The 25,383-nt window shown below is 44.4% G+C and overlaps 1 protein-coding gene across 2 annotated transcripts in view; it reads left to right on the top strand.

The window, feature by feature from the left end:
• MASTL (microtubule associated serine/threonine kinase like) overlaps positions 1-25,383 on the top strand; it is a 260,527-nt gene that overhangs the window by 155,298 nt on the left and 79,846 nt on the right. The gene's annotated exons all lie outside the window — the stretch shown is intronic.

Genomic DNA, 25,383 nt, shown 5'->3' with positions numbered 1-25,383 from the left:
CTCTATTCTTATGTCATTATGTAATCATTGAACCTAGACCTGTTACAGCTTGCGTACCTCATGCAAATAAAACATTCTTGATAAAAAGTAGAGCTCTGTTGTGCAACTTAAATGTTGTATATTTCTAAAAACCCTTCACTTTACTGTTACCAAGAGCATGCTTTTTTAAGTGCATTGCGCTTTTTAGCTACGGTTCCAGCTTCTTTAGTGTCCATGCATTAAAAAGGCTTTAAATGTGCCTATTGCTGCTCTTTTGTTTTTTTAATATAAAGTTGAGTTAGTGTGGCTAAGAGACAAGACGCACGCCAAATTTTCACAAGGAGTATGTTTTTGGTGTAAATGGTGACGTAAAATAAGTGTTGACAATTGGAAGTGATTTTGCAATCTCCTATTCAATGAAATATGCCATGAAAGAGTTGGAAAATATGTGGGCAGTAGATTTTAGTGTTACGCCTTAGCCCATATTGCACAGATTGTGGAAGAAATAACATGAACATATATTAGCAATACAGTCTGGTATTAAATAGGAAATGTACTTCTCCACCAAGCCCCTTACAGCCATGAATGTCATTCGTGTGTCAACATGATGAAATGTCAGCTTCCTTGCTAGGGTAAATCTGAATTTGAGACTCAATAAGGTAGACTAAAACATGTTTCAATTGATGGGCATAGGTATTTTTCTCTTTCTTATAAATGCTAAAAAAAATGTCTCCTGGAGGGAGAAAGTGTTTCAGTGATGTAGTTCAATTAATGGAAAAATACAAACTGCGAAATCATACTGGAGGAAACTAAATCATGGAAAACCTATTTTAAGGAAAGGTCATTTAAAGGAAATACATGTAAACCAAAATGAAAGGTTAACATTTTGAAGGCAAGATAAGTTTATGGAAAAAAATAAAATGACATTACATTTGGGTGGGGTTTAGGAGTAGTAAGGGGTTTTTGGGTTCAGGAATGAGTACTGTTTAGGGGTGATGAGGGGTTTTTAGGGGTCAATAATGAGTGGAATTCAGGAATATATAATGTCTTTTTCAGGGTTCTGGGATAGGGTGAGGGTTTAGGGGTGATGACGGTTTATGACGGATCGGGAATGGACAGAGTTCATTGGTGGTGAGGGAATTGTTAGTGATCTTGAATGACTGGAGGTTAGTCGTAGTAAGGGGGTTTTAGGGATCAGGCTTGGAAAGGAGTTATGCGGTGGTGAGAGTTTTCAGGGCTTAATGATAATGGAGTGTTCAGGTGTTAAGGAGCTTAGGGTTCACAACTGGGCATAGTTTAGGGCTGGTGAGGGTTTTTTAAGGTTCAGTGATGGACAGAATTTAGAGGCGGTTCAAGGCTTTGCAGTGGATGGAGTTTTGGGATGTTTAGAGGTTTCAGGGGTCAAGAATGGGTTCAGTTTATGGACAGGAACAGTTTTTGGGCACTGTAACCGGTTAAGCTTAGTGAGGGGTTTAAGGAGCTAGGGGTGGGTGTTTAGATGTAAAAAGGGGTTTTTAGGGTTCAAATACAGATGGAGGTTTAGGGCTAGAGAAGAGTTTTGCGGTTCAGGAGTGGGTGGTGTTAAGAGTTGGGGCTTTTAGAGTTCATGGATGGGTGGAGTTTAGGCATAATAAAGGTTTTAAGGGATGAATGGTGTTTAGAAATTGTGAGGGGCTCAGGGCTGGATGGTGTTTTGGGGAGTTGAGGGGTCCGAGAATTAAAATCCTCCAAAGTAATTCTTTGACAACGTTGAAGATATAAATCTGATATAATGACAGGCTGCGTATAATAGCTAGTTGGCTTTCTGCACGTTGCAGGACAGCTTCAAAATCTCTGGAGAAGCAGCAAGTGTGAGAAAGTGTGTTCAGAAAAGGAACCAGAAAAGTGAGACCAGGGCCAAGGCATAATTTCCAGTGACAGCAAGCCTGTTTTTCTTCTTTTCAAGAATATTATGGGAAGCTACTGCTTTTGCATATTTGCGCCAATAAAACTTAGGGATTCTTTTCAAAAATTGGGATGTTATAATTACTGCCCATTATTGTCCAGTAAGGATAGAGTTCTGTTCCCTTAAAATGGTGGCCTGATGACAGAGTATGAACACACCTGTTGCCTCCCACGATAATTACAAACCCTGGGTGGGGAGGAGGTATACCTAAAATGGTGACGTCTAGAAGTCTGGGACACAGAATAGAAGGGGAGTGCTTAGAAGAAGGGGGATGGGTGTAAATAAGTCATGTGGATATCCACGCACAACTTCATACTGTCTCATTCAGACCTGATACACAGCTTCATCAAGTTGTTGTTTGTAATACGTTTGCTTGAAGCATCACATGGGTTATGTATTGTCTTTAACCCTTTTCTGTTTACTCTAAAGTAACAACTCTGTTGCAGATTTTAGTGTAATCTTCAAACAGGGGCGCTAATAACATTGGGAAGATGGTCCCAACACTGCTCATTGTTGCACTCCACTGATTAACTTCTACTCCTTGATTTGCGCTCTATTTATGCTTGCTTTTTAATCTTGCTTAGCATGTTGAGTTGGGGAGGAAAATTCTAGCCAGTTTGCAGTGATGTGCAAGCGTAACCAGGTACATTTGACTTGCACCACAATACTTTGTGAAATGTGCAAAACGCCTTAAATCTAATTGTTTGACTCACTGAAAGCCATTTAAATGCCTTCAGTGCGTACATTTCCAAATAAAATGGGGAGCGCAGGTATTCATTTATAACTATATCTTACATATGCAAAACGAAACTAATTTGTTTGCAAATCTGCAAATATATTTTTGATGAGACTTAGTACACGAATGTCAATGCAGATTGCTATATATAGTATATTAGAATCCAGTTTTTAAAAGACATTGTCAAACACAGATTAAAAAAGAAATATTTACACATGAATTAACAATTGTAATTTTTTTTCCCTTCATATAAATGGGTTGGAACAAGTTTCAATTACCGCCAATGCAGACTGTCCACTTATAGGCTCGCCCCTCCTTGTACTCCTGTATGTGGATGGCACGGTTTTAATGGCGAGGATGGCTAATTGTCTTGCAATGCCTTTTAACTCTTTAGACTCTTTCATGGGGGAATTAGCTCTGTCTGTCAGCCTCACCAAATTATACATGATGTTGTTTATCACTGTTTTTATGGATTCTTGTATGTATGCTTTTATGGTTTTTGAAACCTAAACCAAATAAAGAGAAATTGAACACATATCCTCAAACTGAATATACATATTCTGTGATCCTCTTGTGCCTGTCCACATTTGAAAATAATAGGCAGCCTCTATACATTTTCTTCAAAAGTTAATAATCCCCAATTTTTGTTGAATTGCTGATGTACTTTGACTGAGTGTGTCCTGGGCTCCTGCCAAACAGGTGCCCAGGGCCTTTGTTCTTTCCCTAAAACTGCATTAAAAACAAAACCCAATTGGCACTCTTTGGCCACAGGTCAGTCCCTTGTAAATGGTACCACAGGTACCAAGGGCACTGTGACCAGGGAAGGCCTCTAAGGGCTGCAGCACTTATTGTGCAACCCTTAGAGGCCCTGTACCTTTATACACACACACACACATACACATTGCCTTTAAGGCTGCGTGTTTTGGTGCAGAACAAAGTGAAGAGTCGACATGGGACACATCCCTGTGGGCAGGGTCCACGAAGGGAAAGCTTGAAAGGCTTGCCACCTTTGTGATCTTTCCCAGACCTTTTGCTGTTTCCAGTAACTGGCCCCCACCGATTCGGACCCCCCGCTGTGGCGGGAGAATCGTCGGGAAAACCAAGTGAGGAAGGGAGGTGTGCCCACCTTTGCCAACCCCACCCCTCAGGTGGGGGAGGCGAGGTGAAGCACAACTCTGTCCCACCATTTTGCAGATGGGGGGGCACCCAGCCCACCAGAGTGAGGCATATGCCCCCCTCCCACTGGAGGGTGGCATAATACGGGGTGTACCCACTCAAAGGAAGGGACCCATTGGTCCCAACCTTTACCTACCTGTAACACCCCTAAATCTAGTATTATGGGGCAACCCTGAACCTTGCCTCCTCAGACGAGAACCAACCAAGAAGAGAAGAAGGACCGAAGAGCCGTGCTGAAACTAAGAAGAGGAGGACGCACACTGACTTGGCCCCAGCCCTACCGGCCTGTCCCCACCTCAAACCTGCTCCAGCAAAATCCCAGTGTTTCCTGCAGCCAGCAACCTCAAACCCGGAGGATCTGCCCTGCCTTCCACCCCAAAGACTTTGTCTCCCGTGAGCACCGAATTTGCTCACCAACAGACTGTCCCAAGCCAAAACAGTGAGTCTGCACCACTCTGTGCTCGAAGCCCACGGCCTGAGGTTAAATGGCCCAACACCACGAGGTCTCCCCGGCGTTCCTGGCCCGAGATCTGGTGACCTCTGACCTGCCGCGACACTCCAGACGACGCCTGCCGTCTCTTTCTGGAGGACCCCCACAACTGCTACCAGAGCTGGTAAGAAAACCAGACGCTTATAGACACCCGAAGTCCCACGGCCTTGGGTGTCCCAACTGACGGTGTCCCAGAATCCCCAGGCATCCCATCTTACCTCTCCAGAAGATCTTCGTCCCCGAGCCTGCAGTCTTTGTTGAAACCAGAGAATCCTCATTGAAAACAATAGGGCACCCAAAGTCAAATCAGCACCCTGCACCCAGCTGCCCTTGTGCCACTGCAGGTTTACTTTGGGTGCTAACTCTGTTCCCCTTTGCCCTGAGCCTAACACCTGGAGCTTTCCTCCCACAACCTTGTGGCCTGCTTGTGAGCAGCCACCAACCGTAGGCCCCCTATCATCCATTGGCTAACATTGGGCCTCAGCACTCTGCACCCGACCGCCCTACTGCCGCTGAGGGTGCTTTGAGAGTGCCTCCCTGACCCTGGGGAACCCTGGTTCTTATCCCAGAAAACCAACTCCCACAATAAAGTACTTACCTGCTAACCAATAACTTAATTTCCTCCCATAGGATAACTCTGACTGTTTTCTTGTGAAAGTTTCTAATTGTGGCGCTGGAAAGTCTATGAAAACCTATACAAACTGCATTTACTTACCTTTTTTCAGGAAATGTCCCAGTGTAGTATCCAGGTATACTACCCTGTGTAAGAAAAGTATTTTGCTAAGCAATATAAAAATACTACTGAAGTAGTTACAAAGCAATTTCAATTTCAAAAAGCTTTATTCGACAGTATGTCTTAAAAGCACAATAGTCCATAAAATACAACGCAATAAATATATATCATAGACTATATACAGACTTTAAAAAATCATTAAATCCAATTAGTTACTGTCGAAAATGTACTTAAAACAATAATATCAGCTAAAAGAGTCACTGGGTATAAAAAGTGTCTTAGCTCATGGAAAATACTAGCTAGCAGCAGGTTTGGTAAGTGTTCGACTACGTATTATCCAGGACCAACCTAAAAACTTTGCCACTGCCACCGCTATATAAGGTGAACAATCGCAACTCAATATCCTTAATGCTTCTTTATACTTTCGAGTTGCCAATCTGAGACAAATGGGTCTTAGCCACCTACGGCAGGGGGCAGCATAGAGAGGGCATACAAAAAGCAGATGTGCTACGGATTCGGGCATATCTGAGCAGTTATGACATCCGGCATCCTTAGTTTGGGACCAATTACTTGTGAATGCCTTAACTGGAAGGGTGCCTACTCTAAATTGAAAGTATAATTTCCGGTCTTGCGGCCTCTCAATAATGTCCCAGTATGATTCACATTTTGGGCGTGTTTTATGATCCAGAAACCTACCAGTTAAATTCGATGTCGAATTAATTCTATAAAATTCTGTCTGGACCATCTCCCAGTATTTTCCTTTTATGTCTTTCTTTGTTGGGAAAGCTGATACTTCCGGCTTATTCCATAAAATATTCAGGTCTAACTTTAGCAAAAGAGACCTGATTTCCTTTAACCACTGGATTTTATGGAATTGATCAGCCTGGATCACATCCTTCAGACCCCGGGCATAATGCATTAATTCTGGAGTCGTCCAGATGCGTCTCCAGTACAGCAATGAGCGCAATCTGGCTAGGTCAGATATGTTCTTTCTGCCCAAGTCCATCAAGAGCGGAGCAGTTGGAGTACTTTGGGGCACACATACCAATTTACGCAAAAAAGTATTCTCTGCTCTTGCCAAACTATTCAGATTGGTAAAGCCCCAAAGTTCAGAACCATAGAGAGCTGTATTAACAACTTTCATATTATACACCTCAAGCGCAGGAGTAATTGGCCTAGTTTAAGGGATAGGGCACCTGCAAGCTGGTGGAATTTTAACAAGGCCATATCCAAATGTCGGTTCCATCCCACATTCGTTTGTAGCATAAGTCCAAGATAAACAAAGGAATCAACCTGCTCAAGAGGTGTACCGTTGAGCAAGATGTTACCCTTGAAGGATTTGGCCTGATTCAATGATATAAACTTTGTCTTTGGGATGTTGATCTCAAGGCCTCGCTGACAGCAGAACTCCCCAAATGCGTTAACGGCTTTCTGTAAGCCGCTCGGGGTTTGCGAGACAATTAAGGTGTCGTCCGCGAACATGAGAACAGGCACTCGGGCTCCTGCCAATATAGGAGCATCAGTGGGGGAGCTACTGAGGTGTTCCACTATTCCGTTTATATATAGGGAAAACAGGGTGGGGGCCAGGACACACCCCTGGCGAACACCACGCTCAACGGGGAATGGCTCTGTGACTTCGCCCTGGGCCCCCATCTGATTCTCGCATAGTTGTTCTCATGCAGGCGGACAAGCAAAGTCAAGAGATCTGACGGCATCCCCTGGCTGGCAAGAACAGACCAAAGTTTACAACGTGGGACTAGGTCAAAGGCCGTCTTTAAGTCCACAAACACTGCATAAAGTGTCCCCTTAGAAATCCGCACATTTCTCCAATATAACAAAATGAAGAAGAAAACCTGGTCGATCGAACTAGTGCATGGACGAAATCCAGCCTGAAAGGGGGATAAAATATCTTGATCATCAATCCATGCTTGAATTGTACTCTGGATCAGACGACCAACCAGTTTTTGGGCTGAATCTATGAGGCTGATAGGCCTATAGTTATTTGGTAATGATTTGTCCCCCTTTTTAAAAAGGGGGATAATCTCAGCTCCAATCCATGAAGATGGAATGGGGGCACCGCTAGCCACTGAGTTTGCTAAGAGTGCAAAATACTTGCACCATGTGGGCCTGTCACTCAGAAAGATGTCAGCTGGAATGCCATCCGTACCTGGGGCTCTGCCTCCGGTAACACAGTCTAATGCCCTATCTACATCATCAGCTGTAAACAGATTATATTGATAAAGAGTAATAGGTGGAGGATTACTAACTGGTAACAGCTGATTGCGAGCATATTGTGGTCTGAAAAATTCTAACCATGATTGCTGTGGTACATTATTTTGTGGGGGGTCCCCTTGTCCATCCCTGTCCCATTTTATGATATTCCAAAATTGTTCAGAATCTTTAAAAGCACATGCCGATTTCAGATCCTACCACCTATCCTCATCCCACTGTCTTTTTGCCGCCTTTTGGACTGATCTATAAAAACTCCTTGCCTCGCGTACTCTCGTAGGGTCCTTAGCCTTTACTTCTTTGCTCAGTATTGACCTTGCATCCCTACAGGCTTTATTGTACCATTTAGCTGTAATCGTTTTAGAATTTCTGTTTCCCCTGGGACAGGCCTTCTGGAAAAAAATCTTGAGTCTAGAGAATAGGTTTTTATGGACGTCTAGCATTATACAAGGAAAATCCTGTCTGTCAGTTTGGGTATTTATTTCCGTCAGTGCCTTTGACTTCAATCTTAAGTGCAGCCATCTGGACTGGGTTCACTGCTATTTTATCCCATTTGACATGGCGCAGATTATTAGTAGCTACAATATCCAGAGTGGAGATTACTCCAACTTTTGGCTCTACTTTATCCCCCTTTGGGACATTAAAAAGTGAACATAGAGGGTTGTGGTCACTTTCTAACCGTGGTTTAACGGCCATATCAACCAATCTATGCCATAATCTGATATCCACAAGGAGGTAATCAATTTGACTGCTGTTCCGCCCATTATCAAAGGTGCATGCACCATGTTGATCAGAAGGGGTTCTCCCATTAGCAGCTCGAAGTCCTCTTTCGAGGCACATTGATTTTAATTGAATTGCTGCAGCTGACCATCTTTTGATGGCCCGGGAGATCAATCTTAGGGATACCCCATCTATTGTCCTCTTCAGCAGAGATGTCCTGATCTTCTTGACCAAGTGGTTCATAGGTAGTGTTGAAATCACCCCCCACTATTGGGACAAACTGTACAGGGAGATCCTCTAGTTGAGTATCAAGAGCTGTAACAACCTCTGAAACACGCCCTCCTGGTTGGCCTCTGGCATAGACATTGAAAATGGCCAGTTTGTTGCCATCAGGCCATTCAAGTCTAACTGCCAGAATGTCATTTATCATGGCTCTGACCTTCTGTGCCTTACAACTGAGGACCTGGCGAATCCATATCGCCAGGCCTCCAGCAGATCGCCCTTTTAGGCTTTTAACAGCAGGGACAAAAAAGTTAATGTAGCCTACTCGAAAAACCGCATCTATCGACCAGGATTCCTGAAAAAGGATGATGTCATACTGGTCGATAAATGAACACCATTCCAAGGATGGAATCTTGTTACCAATTCCAGCAAGATTCCATGAAATTAGGGATAATCCATCCTTTCCGGATTGGGGGATGTTCGATTTAATAAAATTGTTTGGGCCTCCCAAAATCACATCTTGCCCCTCTAGACAATGATCTACCTCTAGTTCAGCAAGAGGGTGAGGGTTTAGGATTGTGCCATGAGTTACAAGAGAGCTTTCTATGCTCCTTGGATCCAAGATCCCGGTTATTTTTAGATGGTTGTCATGGGCGGACTCTAAGGTCTTTTTTAATGCCACCAAGGTACATGTATGTGAGGTTGGACCAAAATGGTCACCCTCATTAGGTGGAAAATTATTGTTCGATTGAGTCTCCCTATGTGAGCTGTTAAAAACATTATGACCTGGACTCGACAGTCAATCACAAGCCTCCATGTCAGTCAATACCCCAAAGCGATTCATCAAGTTAATTCCAGCAAGAAGAGATGGTGGACCCCCTTTCACTATTGGGCGGAAATGAATGGGCGTTAGGGAAGGCCTAGAGCTACGCTGCTTACACCATAATTGGTCATAAAAAAATTCTAGAGTTAATGGAATTATGGCTGAGCTCCTAGATTGAGGGGGGAATAGATTCGCTAGAATTATCAGCAATGTTTGGGGATTAGAAAAGTTTACAACTATACAGTCACCCCCAAATCTCTTCTTACTAGTTACAAAGCATATGTACAGTATTTCAAAGTATTGCAGTACAAGTATTTACAACTGCTTTCAACTATACTATTTACTCCAATGTATAAAACCACTTACCTGCACCAGGCTTGACTTGGTTCTAGAAATAAAATTACTTAACAATATTTTTTATACAAACAAATTGATCTGAATTCAGTTTTTGAGTATGTCACATTTGCTGCCTAAGTGTGTACAACAAATGCTTAACACGACTCTCTGATAAAGCCTTACTGCTCGCCGACTCTACCACAAAAAGAGTGAGGTGCTATCTACTTTATCTCTGCATACCTTTGGGGCTCCACTGGACTATGTGCAAACTATACCTCATATTGGTTTAGTATATACAGAGCCAGCTTCCTACAACCAGGTGGTAGCAAGGGAAAGGTCTTGTTCAGACAAAGTATGTCTGACAAGTTTATGTGTTAATTTGTGTGTAAATGTTTGTCTTGTTTATCGGTGTATGACATAATGTCTTTTATAAACTGTAATATAATGTACTCTCAAATGCACAATGAAAATGAATAAATATACACAAGGTTGTGTAGAAAGATGGAAATTTGTAATGACATTTGTGTACCAAGTCTCACAAAAAAAGATTTTTGGTGAGTAGCAATCGAGTTTTATTTTGCATACGTAAGCTACTGTTATGAATTGATACCATTTTTTGCGGTCCTTCTATTAGCCCAGGAGTAGCAGTTGGCATAGGACGCCTCCCCCTTTTTAATTTATTTTTTATTTTTGAAGTTTCAGTACTTGAACACCATGCTCATGCGCTACGATGTTTTGTAGCCTCTGTACCGTTTGAGTCTCTGCTCTAGGAATATCCATGTGTATGATGATGCAGTTTTAAATTGCTGCATGGCGCTTGCTGACTTTTAATAGACTGAGTTAAGTAGCAAGAGTACCTTTCTGACATGTTCAGCAGGTGGTTCACTTTTTTTTCCTTGAAAGGTATTTTGTTAAATTTAACAACTCATACAAAACAAGCATTTACAATGCAACGGTCTCGGCATTGTTAAAGTTAGAGCTATTGGCATTGCTCATGACAACGCCGTTTCTTTAAATGTTTTAAAAAAAAAAACATAAAAATAATGTCATGAGCAATGCCAATAGCTCTAACTTTACCAATGCCGAGACCATTGAATTGTAAATGCTTGTTACTTTGTTGTATACAAGTGCATGCATTGTTAGGATGTCAGATGGGTTGGTCTGTCTCAGTGCTTACACAAATAATTTAAATAGCACTATTTTATTTCTTTTATAGCGCTACTCATCCCAATGCAGAGTGTTAGAGCACTTTACATAGCATACACATTATCCATTCCAAATAAGTCATGTAAGTGTGTAAATTAATGTAGAAGATGTGTTACATGAGACAGTCGGGGTTAGAAGGTGTGGTAGTCAAATACACTTCATAGCTCACTGTAGTCTACTGGTGGGATTCCAATTTATTGACTGCAAGTAACAAAAGGATCTCTGTGTTCATAGCAGTTATCCATTTACCAATCGACATAAAATAAAAATCAGTGATCTGTTACTTGATATGCGTTGCAGGAGACAACTTAAAAAAAAAAAAAACATTTTATTTAATTTTCAGTTGCCATGGTTATTGACGTTATGTGCTTTGATAGCACGCGTTATAATTTCACTCGCACACTGCCCGACTTGGTTAATCCATCCACTTATTTTTTAAGACTTGTGCCCTGGGCAGGACGCATAAGGGGCTGAACCCCACTGGGGAGCATAAGAGGCCAAAATCCCTGCGACAATGCAGAGGGAGCCCACAGATGGGAAGAATCCCAGATAAGAAGCAGATAGAATGAAGCCAGCCTCCGAGATAGAAAGGCAGGATAGAACCGTACACAGAAGTAGACAGATTGAACCCCAGACAGAAAGCAGATTGGATGAAACACAGAAATCCTAGACAGGAAATAGATAGAATACTTTCCAAACTAAAGTTAACATGCCTCTATCTAGGTTACCAAGGAAACAGCAATCCAGTAGCCCCGCTTCTTTTAGGCTAGATTTACACGATATAAAAATATCACAGACATGCCTATCAGAACATAGCCTCCTGTCTAATCATTGACTTAATCTTTCCTTTCTTTCTTTGACCCTGTACAGTGCCCCACTACCTTTTGCCTGGTTTAGTTCTACAGACATACCACACAACTATCCATAGGTACAACTTCATAATGTATTCTGGTGCTTATTACCGTGATGACTATCAGTGAAACTAATTTGACTAAGCCACAAAATCACAGTGGTCAGTAAACGGAGAGCCCAGACCGTGGGCATGGCAGCCTGGATGACCTGGGGTCATCTACGAAGCGAAGTCAGACGAGAAACGGTATAACCGGTCATACAGGAAGCAGAGAGGAGCACCGAGGGAGAAGGAGGCGATCGTTTCAACTTTCAAGTTATGTAACTTGAAAAGATTGAGTCTTTTTACTCTGTTCTTTAACTTGGTCCGATCACGTGTCACTTTATTTAAATCAGTGATGTGCAGAAACACAGTTACTCGTGAGCAAGGAGCTCTAACTACGAAATGCGTAGAGTGTTTTGGGTCGAAGCCTAATAAAATTTTACCTTACAAAATTGAGTACACGGCCTGCTGCTTGGTGTATGAGGAGACAGCATTGGTTGATGTAAAGGGACTCGCCATCCCACAGTGGAACGCCGTGATTTGTGGACGGGGTGAGGCGACTGTGCTTCACGCTTTGCGGTTGGATGAATGTGAGATACCCCCACCCACCCCATAGTACTTCGGAGTGTATTGGACCGCCGGTACAGTTGCCCGTTGTGCCGCATGTGGATTTGTTGTATGGCGGCGACGGATTGTAATGCGGACCTTATAATTCCCCATTTTGCAAGAGAGCTACACAGCACGAACGGCTTCCTCTCAACGAACGCGACAAGAAGTTTAAAAGAGGAGTTTGCAGGCGGTAACGCTGACATTAGTGTTCTACCAATATTAAATTATGGGTATGACGAGAAATCTGAAAAGCTTCGAGGCAGCTGGCAAAATGTTCGAGAACTACAAAACATGTGAATCACTGGAGCGAAATGAAGGAATAAATAATGCATCACCAAACAAACAGAAGATCCCTTTAAGATGGGGGGGGGGGGGGGATTCGGCAGTAGCCACGTGCAGAGACGTAGAAGGGATCTGCCTTTTGTGCCGCGGCGGAGGCTCGAAGAGTGGCTTGGGAGCTGGAAATGTGGCAGACTGCGGTGCCCTGAGCTGAGCCTTGCTGCCTTTCTCCGTGGTGAAGCAGAAATGCCTCGGAGAAAGGCAGTGTCCTTTTCGGATTCGGGGGCGTGTTTGGAGAATGAGACTTTCTTTAAAAAACACGCCCCCCGATCCGAAAAGGACGGGGCATGATTGGAGTGACGGGACCTCTTCTCCAATGGCTGGCCAGCATTTACGAGGCCAGCCAATGGAGAACAGGGCAGAAGAGGGGCGGGTTCAAGCCCCTCTTCTCCCAAGTCATTAAATCTCCGGACTTCCGGTCTGCCGACCGGATGGTCCAGAGACCTAAAAACACTATTTGTAACAATCACAGTGCTTGTGGTTACAGATTCAAAAAACTGTTGGGACTACCCAGATTTCCCCTGACCCATTTTCCCTGGGATAAGTCATATGATCAAACTTGCAGGTGCACTTCAAGATCTCTGGACTCCGAAATCTTGCTTTTTTTTGTGTGTCTCCAGTGAACATCATTATTCATCTCGTTCCACTTTTATAATCATGTGTATGCTTGACCTTAGGTCCTTTAGTGCATACAAACCTGCCCGCCCTTCGGCTAGGTAATCAAGCAGTGGTTTCCATTGTTTAATTTCCCCATTTGGTCGCTTCTGTTTTCCATTGTCAGTAGTGTGCCCAAATTGCCTGCCCATTCTTGGATACTCTGGGCATGTTTTGTTTTCCATTTCTGGGCTGTCTGTTAATTTGCTGCAGGCACCATATTAATTACAATCCTCCATTCATTTCTGTTCATTCCCGGGAGCTATGGAGGCTGGGTAGCACAGCTGGCTTCAAACCAAGTATTATCACAGCCTGGTCCGATTGCATTGTATAGCCTAGAGGTCTGGTTATGTGACTAAAATTTCCTTCCAAAAAGTCTGTAATAAATGGCTGGACCACCAGATGTGAAAATCCTCTCCCCCCTGGGCCACATTCCCGTCGACATTACCCATTTACATTTCCAAGCATACATTTAAGTTTATTAGTGATAAGGTGCCACGTGAACATATGTTTCCCTCTATTGCGCTGTGAAATTCTAGGTTTTCCAAAAGGGGAATAAAGGGAGATAGAAAGGGTGGTAATCTATGCGCTGCATTAGACAGCTGGAATCTGGTATCAATCTGAAAATGTCTGAGAAGTAGCCTACCTGCAGTCTGTAAGATCTAGGAAGCCACACTACATCCCACTGAGCACAATTCATGATGGCTGCCTCCATATGTATCCAGTGCATTTCAATCTTGCTTATGGGCCACTCAAATAACACCTGGAGTAGGGACGCCCTACCTACCACTGAAACATCTTGTGCAACCCCTGACCCTTTTCCTGCCCAGGTGAGGGGGCTAATTTTTTCCTGCAGGTTTTTCATATCCTTACAGGTAGGGTCTGGTACAGACATTCATTTTTACAACGGCAATCCTCTCCTGCCTCAAAATAAAGAGGTTGCCAACGCCTAAAGTAATTTCTAATTGTGTCAAATAGCCTGGGATAATTTGCTGCATATAATTTCCTAAGAGTGAGTGATTTATAGGTCCCTAAAATACTTGATTTTCTGTTTGGTCCATTTAAAATTGGAAATTTTTAGAGATCGTGGTTTCTGTGCTATGGGATAGCGTTACTCCTGGCATCTTAGATTTGTTCAGAACGACCTTGAAGCCAGAGACGGCACTATCCTCACTTATAATATCTAGAACCCCTTTAAAAAAATGTGACCGGATCTGTCAAAGCCAGAAGAATATCTGCTACAAATAAGTGGTCTCCTTCAAAGGCATTCGTCCCCAGGGCACATTCCTGTGTGTCCTACCTACTAATAGGGACATTTTGAAATCATTCTCCATTAACAATTATTTAGGCAATTCAAGATTTGAAGTCTCTGTCTGTCCTTGTTCTCACATTCGGACGCATGCCTATACTAGCCAGCATCCGACTAAGGAAAGGCCAGTGAACTAAATTGAATGCCTTTTCCGTATCTAATGATAATATTGCTAAAGGAATCTTCCGAAGTTTCAGATTTTTCTGTAAAATGTAAGACCCTCCTAAGGTTGTCATGTGCTTATCTGTTAGGAATGAATCCAGATTGGTCCAGATGAAGTAAATAGTGTAAGTGGGATAATAGCCTTTTTGCTAGGATTTTAGCAAAAATCTTTGCATGAGTATACAACAGGACTTTTGGCCTTTAGGAAGCGGATGCATAATCAGGGTTGTCTGCTTTGTGAATTAAAGTTCTATTAGCGTCTGTCATCGATGGAGTGAATGAACGCAACTGAAGAAATTAATTAAATATGACCACGTCTTGTAGCTAATTCCAAGTGGAATTGTTTAAAAACAGATTTGTCAATTCATCAGGATCTGGAGTTTTATTGAGGTGCAGATCTTTAATTGCCACTTTTTCTTTGTCCAGCAAAATCTGGTACTCCATCACCTTGCAGTTAGAAATTGTTACTTATTGGAGATTGATAGTGTGCAAGAAGGAACCTAGTTTTGCCTGTTCCACAGGTTCCTCAATGCAGAGCTTAAAATAATAAGATCTAAAGCCCTCCATTTTGCCTCCTCATCACAACAGGAGAGGCCAATCGAGCCAACCACGATGGAGATTCGTCTGGCAATGGAGAGGGTTCTGAGCTGTCTTGTCACAGAGTCCATTTATTTGCTTTCCCGTAAAATCTAATAAAATCTAATAAACTTTTCTTAGTCACCAGAAGATTACGTTGTTCTTTTACAGATGTTACCTCCCACAGAAATTCCAGAGAGCCAGAACTGATATACTACTCTTCTTTTGTCTTGCGTTCAGCTTCTAGTTTTTCCTTGCTGAGATTGCTTATGCATCTTTTTTCCTTTCTTGAGGTTATGCATTATCCTCTAAATTCTGCCTTAAATGAATCCCAGAGAGTACCTCCACTGTTTTATTCTCTGCAAAATCATTCTTACTCCTCTCTAAATCCTGCACTTTAAGCCTATCTTTTAGTAAAAATGTATCACAGATTATCAAACTGTAAGGCTTTTTTTTAATTAATACTCCATCCCCAATCCAAATCCCGTGTGATTTTAGCATGGTCGGATATTGCAATCCTCCCTCCTGTAATAGTTTTTGTAGAATTTAGGAGTGATTCACTGCCTTATGCCAGGTTAGATTAGAGGAGAATACTTGTAAAGCGCATGGCTGCCTCGGCAAAGAGGCGTCCCAGCGCTGAAACAAGATGAGAAGGGGTACAGCCGAGGGATTAGAGTTGAGAAAAGAGCCATGTCTTCACAAGCCGTCTGAAGACTTGGTGGTCAGAGATGCTGCGGATGTGTAAGTGAAGGGAGTTCCATAAGGTAGGTGCCAATCGCCTGAAAGAACGGCCACCAGATCTGGCTCTTCAGGTGCGTGGAATATGAGCGAGGATGAGATTAGCTGAACCTAGTGCACAAGGTGGGGAGTAGAGGGAGCACATGTCGCTCAGAATATCTGGACCGATACCGGTCAGAATCTTGTGCACGGTGCAGAGTGCCTTAAAGTGAACTTGATGTTCAAGGGGCAGCCAATGCAGACGAAGGAGAAGATTTGAGACATGGCTGTACTTAGGGAGAAAAATGATGGCACGTGCTGCAGCGTTCTGAACCCGCTGCAATCTGTTCACAACAGCCTTATTAGAGCCAAGGAGAAGCACGTTACAGTAATCCAATCGGGCCAATATGGACGCTTGCATAATCGGTTGCCGATTTTGGGCATTAAATAGACCGAGTATCATTTTAAGGCCACGTAGCAGCCCAAAACATTTCCCTGCCACTGATTTGGCATGCATCTCAAAAGTAAGATCTTTGTCAAGCATAATGCCCAAGTTTCTCACTGCAGGTTTAGGGGCCGGAGGGACTCCAAGGGCTGGAGGCCACCATTCATTATTCCGAAGATGGGAGTCTTTGCCAATCTGAAGGATCTCAGATTTCGCAGAGTTCAGCTGCAAGAAGTTAGCTGTCATCCATTCTGCAATGGCCAGAATGTCTTCTTTAAATTTCGCACTGTCCCATCTGGGATTGTTAGACAAGGTGATCACCAATTGGGTGTCTTCAGCATACGACACCAAGGAGATTCCCCTTGCTTTGGCCATCCGTGCCAGTGGACTCATGTATATATTAAAGAGCGTACCCCACAGCGCAGAGGATGGGTGCGGGAGGCAAAGGGAGGGGCTATCACTTAGAAGGTCCGATCGACCAGGAAGGAGTAGAACCACGATAAGGCTGTATTACTAATCCCTATCTCCTCCAGACGATGGAGCAAGATTTCGTGGGAGACCGTATCAAATGCCGCACTCAGATCCAGCAGGACCAAAGCTGAGGTCCTGCCAGCATCCGCTACAAGTTTCAATTGTTCTACCACCGTCAGCAATGCAGACTCGGTGCTATAGCATGGTCGGAAACCATTTTGAGAGTTATCAAGTATATGATTAACTTCCAAGAAATGAGTTAACGTCGAGTTCACATGAGCTTCCAGAATTTTGGATAAAAATGGGAGCAGTGATATTGGACGATAGTTTTCTGGCTTGAAGGTGTCCAATGAAGGTTTTTTAAGTAGCGGGACCACTTTTGCATGTTTTCCAAGATTTTGGGATCGCCGCCGAAGCGAGGAAGAAATTCAGTAGATCAAGGCACTTCGGTAGGAGACCCTGTTGAACTTTCCTAAAGGCGTCAGGTCTAAGGGGGTCATCTGGAGATCCTGATTTAATTTTGATCACTAGTCCCTCTAGGTCTTTGAGGAGGATGTTGGGTAGAGATGTGAGCGAAACTATCTCAGAGCAGATGTGCATATTCCTCTCATTGGTGTCATGAGTTCCAATGTGATCAAAGTTATGGTAGATGCCCTCCACCTTCTCGAGGAAGAAATTTGCCAGCTCCTCACATTGTTGGCTGGAGGAAATGTTACTGCCCGGTGCTGAGGGAGGGGTGACCAGATCCTTCAGAAGAGGAAAAAATGGTTTTACTGCAATAGGTACTGGTGGTAATCAGTCTGGAGTAGTGGGCTGCTCTAACTAGTTTGTGGTAGGATTTGATAGCTGCGCTATACTGTGATTTAGCCTGCAGGTCATATGTACGCCTCCATGCTCTTTTTAGAACTTAACATTTCTTCCTAGCTAGGGTCAGCTCCTCGTTGAACCAGGCGTTGGCCCGCGTTCCTTTAGAGTGAGGGAGTTTGAAAGGAATGCAGATATCTAGGGCTTGGGTTACCCACCTGTGAAAGAGTGCATCAGCCTCTTACATATTAGAAGATCTATCTGGTGGTTTTGTACTCAAGGCTGTAAGAAAAGCCTCCTGGTCAAATTTATGCCACGGCCGTTTCAGTGAGTGGGGCTGATTAGACTGGGACTTGAAGTCGACCAGTTTTAGTCTCATTAGGATGAGAGAATGATCTGTCCAGATCATGGGGAGAGAAGTTGGAACTTCCAGTGACTCAAGGTTAGGAAAAACAGGATCAAGGTGGTGCCCGGCACTATGCGTAGCGCCGGGAACCAATTGGGTCAGTTGGCAGGCTACCAAGTCTCCTAAGAGGCTAAGAGTGTCTGGGGATTCTAGCATTTCCAGGTGAAGATTCAGGTCACCTATAATATTAAAATTGGCAGTCTGAAGAGTGAGAATTGAAGTGGTATTCGCAAGGGCTTCTCTGAAAGTTTTAGAAGGGCCAGGTGGACGATAGATTAGGAGGCCAGAGAAAGTGAAATTAGCACTTGGAGCAATTTCAAAAAGCGCGCACTCACAATCTGGTAGATCTTGGGGAGTGAAGCTGCAAGAATGCACGGTTTTATAGACGATGGCAATGCCGCCCCCTCTCCCCCCTGTTCTATCGAGACTGCAAATGGCATAGCCTGTGGGGAGGGCAAGTGCAGGTATAGCCACAGAGGCCTTGGAGAGCCAAGTTTCTGTTAAAAAGAGAGCCTCCGGTAAATGGTGCTGGAGGAGGTTGAACACCTCGGCATGATATTTGGACAGTGATCGGCAGTTAATGCTCAGAATGGAGTCTATCAAAGTCCTGGGACCTAGGGGTAGAGGGTGTCCTAGAGGTTTTGTCCTAAAGGTGCATTGTCCACAGAAGGTAGGGCAGTCATCTGGAGCCCAACTGTGGACCCTGCAATCACCGACATTTTGTAAGGGTAGTAATGACATGCAAGAGTAGGCTAACATAGGTGCCTTGGGAGAGGCAGAATCCCTGGCTCCTGGCGACGTCCAGGCGCAGACGGGCTTGTCTTCGGCGCAACAGCGGCGTGCCAGCTGCACGCGTCCTCGCAGCGGCGCCCATTAAATGCCACGGGGGGCTAAACAAACTCCACCCGGGCTGCGCACTTATTGACTAAGAGCCGATCAATTAGCGCGCAAGCTCTGCTAAAGCTGGAAGTGAGAGCGGCGAGTCGGGTGCAAATAGTCTTCGTTACACTTTAAAAAGGAGCAGATTAAGAAAATTGTGGGTGCAATAGTAAAAACACTTAAAATCCTGTTCAACAATTGTTCCCCCAGCAATTCCCAAACCAGTTCCCCAGCTCAATCTAGTCGCGTGTCCTCGCAGCGGCGCCTATTAAATGCCACGGGGGCATGTCCTCGAATAGTCTCTATCGACATGGGAGAAATAAGTAAACTTCATATCCTGATCATGTTTTCCCCACATAATGTAATAAGACTGTTTTTGAAACCTAATTCTTAGCGTTCCTGACATCAACCCTCCCAAGTATCTAACTTGGCATTAAGGGCTAAATTAAAGCCTCCTACCCAAATGAGTTCTCTTGTTGACCACTCCTTCAAATGATCAAATCTGGCAGAATAAAATGTCTCCTGTCTGGCATTCATTGTGAGTAAAACAATACCTGTTTCCTGTAGATTCTTCTTTACTCTAAATGTTTGTTCCTGTAATGTATTTACTACAGGTTGATACTGCATTCTCAACCTGTAGTAGGAGATGTCTTTGTATTCACATCTTTTCGTTGCAGCGATTGTCAAATATTGGAGAGAATACACCCCTTCCCCTTTGTGAATGGGTTTGCAAATGTGTTTTAGGAGCAGGCAGTGGTACCAATGCATCCCGTTTTCCTTTAAGGAAAATCAGCTGCATTTTAAAACAAGCATTTGCAATGCAACAGGTCTCGCATTACTTAGAGTTAGAGATTTTGGCATTGTTCATATTTTGGTGGATTTGTTTGTTGTTTTGTGTACTGAACGTGTTAGCTAACTACAGTTTTGTATGCATCTGTAGAGTAAGTATGTGTATTATACCTTTCGCATTGAATATTTACTGGTGTAGCATCAGCTAGGGTAGCAATAATGTGTATTTGTAGTTGTGTTCTAGTATTATTTGTAGATAGTGTTGTGTTGTAAAATTGGTATGTGTTTGTGTTAATTAGTATGTAGTCCATAAATATATCCAGCACAAATGTATTTTTATAATTTTTTTATTAGACATAAATTTTTGCTGCAATCAAGTAAATATTAGTAAATAGTTTCTGAATTATTTTAGAGACAGTTTTTATTATTAGCGGTACGTTATATTTGCTCAATAATTTCTGTAATACATCCACGGAGAGAAACACACACAGAGACCAGAAAGACTGAGACAGAGAAATACAGAGACACTGAGACATAGAAACAGAGACAGAAAGACACACAGAAAAGAACACACAAAGAACGACACGAACAAAGAAACAGACGTGCACACAGAGACAGAAATGCACAGACAGACAGAGGTGTATACATAAAGAGAGACATACACACAGACACAGACGCACGTGCGCGCACACACACACACACACACAGACTGAGACACACACAGAGAGACACACACACAGACTGAGACACACAGAGACACACACAGAGAGACACATAGACAGAGAAACAGAGACAGATGCTCACAAAGAGAGAGAAGAGGAAAAGGGGCCGGGGAAGGGTCCATCTATCCGTACTGCTGGTGAAGAGGCCAATGCGAGTGTCCAGCGAGACGTGCTCAACAGACGGGTGGCTTTCTTACCGAGCATCCACCCCCAAAACAAGCACAGGAGCAGCACAGTTTTGTTTAAAGACCAGAGTAATGGCGATATTAGCAGTTCAGGAACACCCAGCTTCTATTGCGCATGCATACTTCCTAAACATATGGTTGTAAAATGTACTGCTCGGGGTACACATAGAAGGCAGCAGATGTTGCCCTGTGGATGATTTATCGACCGTGCAACTAAGGATCAAGAGTTCTAATCCCAGATTACCCGTTCTGTGATTCTGGTCAAACCACCTTATCTCCCCTTATCACCTCTATTTCCTTATCTGGCAGACGCCGACTTTGACAGGTATAATTAAATCGTTTTTTCCTCTATCTGGATGAAGTGTTTTATATACATCTCAAAAGCAAGGTCTGTTTGTGGTGCCAGTCTATAAACATGTAACCCACTACCATTCTCTTTCCAGAGAGCGCATGACAGCACTGGTGTAAGGGCTAATGGCGCCCTGGGCAGGGCTGCGGACCGGCACACGTGCCACCAGCTTGCAAGATCCCATCCGACGCGGAGGCAAGCCCGTGCGCTGCCCATCTCCGGGCAATAAGGAGAGACATTAATGCCACTGATCTCTGCCATGGCCTCCTCCCCTTCACCCACTGCGCACGCAACACATTTACCGCTGATAAAGGTGTGAGAAATGTAAGGGGGTAAGACAATAGGGGCACCTGGTGCACCCCTATTTCACACTGTTAATCTGGTTTACACATCCCGCCTACCTGTCTCCACGGGGCTCCGCACGGTGTGTGGCAGCGGAGTGAGTCAGAGGTGTGTGAAAGCGGGGACGCAGGGTAAAAGGAAAGAGGGTTCTTGTTCCTGGGTTTGCCGCGCCTCTGTTCCACTGCATGCAAACGAGACCGTGTATGCTCGGGCTCTCCACAAATATTTACTGGTAAAACATGCCGCTATGCTACCGCCTTGCAAGCGTTTGAGGGTAAATGTATCCCTCACACCTGCGCCCAGGTGGATGTGTTTAAAGAAACCGGGGGGGGGGGCTATAGACTATCTTTTAAAAACTGGTTGACCGGTGTCCTCCAGGCAGGTGCGGGATGCTGTCGGCGGTTCTCAGAGCATCGGATAATTCTTTAACGGGGTGGAGGGGGGGTAGAATCTGACTTTAAGCCAAGTGGCGCAGCCTTGCCGGAATTGCCGTAACGCAGAGTTACACTGCACGCATCTACACAAGGTGATAGGGTGACACAACCTAAATCTATGTTTATGCTTTGGCTAAAACGCAATAAAAAGCCCATGCCATGTTTTATTCAGAGTCCCCTTAAAAGTATTACTCGCTTAAATATGAGGCTCACTGTCAGGTAAACACCCTGCCCTTTCTGCAGACAATCCCAGCTTTGGCAGGTGCCAAGTGCACCCAAACGTTAAATATATGGTGGACAGCGAGCCCACCATCACGGACAGCTTTGTAAGGCTGAGTTACAAATGATCCATACCGGTTATAAACCATCTCGCGTGTCGAGGAGGTCATCTACCTTAATAAGCTGGATACTCCGGGGGAAGGTGGAAATAAAGCCAATGAGCACCTTGGCTGTCTGCATGTAGCGCCAGCAGCACACCTACCTGCTGTGGAAGCCTACCCACCCTACCTCCCACATGCCCAGTACACTGGGCTGAGGTGTGGGGGCGACGGGCTTGTGGAGTTTGCTTCGGGACTTCCTGTGGCCTCCCTGTAGCACAGCTGGACCTGTGGGGGCCCTCCGCGAGGGGGCATTCCCCAAGCGTGAAAAATGGGTCCCGGGAGACCTCGTCTGAAACTGCAAAGACTGCAGCGGGAACGAAGAATAGAAGCCGGAAATGAGGGTTTTCACTTCGGCGAGGGTGACTGAGGGGGCACCGGCGGGGGACAGCAGAGTCAGGCTTGGAGTGGTGCGAGGGAGATAAAAGTAGTAAACAAGCCCGCGAGTGGTGTGCGCGCGCCACAGCAAGGCATGTGCTTTCAATTATCACGCCCGTGTCTGGGCACGATAATTGAAACCACATGACGGCCGGTGCGTGTAATAGACACCAATAGGCCATGGGCGTAGCAATGCGCCCGCCTTCGGCCTATTGCGTGCTCTCTTAATAAAAAAGACCACCGCAAACGGCAATACCGTGGACCAAAAGGAATTGCACGAGCGTGTGCGATTCCAGGCTCTGTTTTGGAACCCTCCACAAAAAGACATTCGCTGCGCGAGCAGGGTTGCGTACTGCATCGCTAGGCGCGAGACCTAAAAAAAATATAATCTGCTTTATTAAAAAAGCAGTCACAGACTTGGTGGTCTGCTGACCCCAGCATGCCACCATACCTGGGAGTGCTAGCCATTCCCAATGGGGTCGCAAACAGCCTCATTAATATTCATGAGGTATGCAATTTGTAACCCCATTGAGAATCGCAAACAGTGTCTGAGACACTGTTGTACTTTAAGTTTAGCGAGTTGCAAATAACGAGTCAGTTTTTCGCAATTTGCGACTTGCTAACCTTAATGGCTGTGAATCTGGCCCTATGCTTCTTAACTAAGGATTTTAACCCCCTGATATGACATGCATTTTACTGTATTGTTGGTGGGCGGAATGTTTTTGTATATTCTAGTCCTGTATCAGCACAAAGTAGCAATCCAGCCCTAGTATTATGGAGGTCAGTTACATTGTTAACTTGAACCCTGAAAAGAATTCTCAAATCACCTAATACCGAACTCCTTAATAGTCCTTTTACTTGAATAACAAATCCCAAACTGTGATGCATCTTCCTGGGGATGGCTATAGCTTCATACATAGCGCCTGGATGACGTTTGCCATGGTCTCACCTGCTCCTTCCCTCCCACAAACCAAATGTAAAACCAGAAGGAAATGCAAAACAGTATTATTCTAATGGAGTATACTCCTTGCTTCATATGGTCCTAGAGATTTTGAAGAAAGAGAGGAGGGAATAGCTTTTCTTCTCCTTGCACCCAGGTCCAGACATCATATACTGTAGCCTTACTATCACTTTTTGTGTGCGTTACTCTCCTCGTCGCACGTGCATTCTGTAGCGGGTTTGCCTATTCCATAGCTCTATGGTGAGTGAAACGGCTGCTCTCCAGCAATTCGGCTTATCCTGAGATAGAATCTTAAAAAGTCTCAGAATGGTCTCTAAAACAAATTCCTTACTTTTCATGGCTATCCAAATAATTTTGTCTGAGTTTTGATGAATCCAGTTTTGCTGTGATATCTTTAGGTCAGGCATCAGATGGCTCCGACTGTATAGGCTCCGATAATCTGGACCTTGAAACAGTCATCTTTTTTGAGGAATGGCTTGGAAGTGATTTGCACAGTATTCAACAACCGTGGCTCCCTCTTTCGCCTCACTTACATTGCAGATTATAATGTTACAGCTTCATGATCAGTCCTCCAAGTCAATGCACTTATCTCAATCTCTTTCAGTTCTTTTCCTTCGTTGTTTTTTTCCTCACTCAGCCATGGAGCGGGACAATGTTTTGCTCTGGTTTCCTATAGTGGGCCAGCAGATGTAGCCTCTTCACCACTGACTGAGGGATAATGCTTTCAATGTTATTTTAGACACTCTCCATTTAGCAGCAATTCAGCCAGGAAAAGGGGCGCTCACAGGAGCTCATCCCCGCCACATCTTCAGCGCCCTACTGTAGCCTGTGCAGCCAAATACCCTGTTCCGAGCTTCCGGTGAAGCTGCAGATCGCACAACACTATTATCCGTCATCCACACCAACAATGTCTCCTCTCCGTGGCTACGATAGGGGCTTACAACAATGCCAACAAGTTCAGCCTGCCCAGCAAACCCTTCAGCCTTTTTGTGACCATGGTACGCGCACACACCACATGGACAGGATAGGTGGCATGAACAGGTTTCCACATCTCGCGCATTTGCAGCTTTAAAATCTTTAGTGTTTCCTGGGAGGCAGGATCTGTCATTTTCTGCCATAGTGGAAAGCGACCACTTCAGATCAGTGGGTGTGAAGACTTGTCCAGTGAGGTAAGCCCTACCGTTTCTCGTCACCCCTGTCTCAATTTCCACTATCCTTAAAATGGCTGCCTGAGAATCATCTGTCCCTCTTGCAGCAGGAGGGTAAGGCCTTTCTGGCAAAAGGATCCACGGAGAGAGTGTCTTCATAAGAACAATGCTTTGGTTGCTAATCCAGCAATTCTTTGGTGCCAAAAATGAACAGAGGCCTTTGTCCTATTTTAGACTTTTCCCCTATTTTATACCTTTGCCCTCTCGGTGCCTTCCTGTGGACAAATGCAAGATTCTCACCAAGACAGTTTTCTCATACCGTAAAGTTGGTGCGGCGGGTGAGTGAACGGCAAGCCTTTGGTCAACCTGCTATACACTACTTCCTTACCAGACAAGCTGGTCCTGAGAACCCGAGCTTCCTTTCTTCAAAAAGTGGGGACTCCTTTTCATGTCTGGCAAAACATGACCCTACCTGTGTTCTTCGCCTCTCCTCACCCCTCTAGGGAATAGGAGAAAGTCTATAAGGGCTCTTAGCTTTTATTTGAATCGTACTATTGAACACAGTGTTCATAATCCAGTCTTTCTGGGATTCACTGGAGTGAAGAAGGGCAAGGCAGTGCAGAAGAGAACTATCTCTCTGTGGATCATGCTCTGTATTAAAATCTGCTATGCATTTTGTCAAGAAGCAGCCCCCAAAAGGGGTGTGTGCTCATTCCACCAGAGCCAAGGCTGCTACCACTGCATTGGCGCTTGGCGTGCCTCTTCTGGATATTTTTCAGGTGGCTACCTGGATGTCACTCCTTATGTTCACAGAATACTAATGTCTAGGCAGCCTGGTCT

The sequence above is a fragment of the Triturus cristatus genome, chromosome 10 (genome assembly GCF_964204655.1).
Source record: "Triturus cristatus chromosome 10, aTriCri1.1, whole genome shotgun sequence".
NCBI classification, from domain to species: Eukaryota; Metazoa; Chordata; class Amphibia; order Caudata; family Salamandridae; genus Triturus; species Triturus cristatus.
This window is presented reverse-complemented; position numbering and strand designations above follow the sequence as displayed.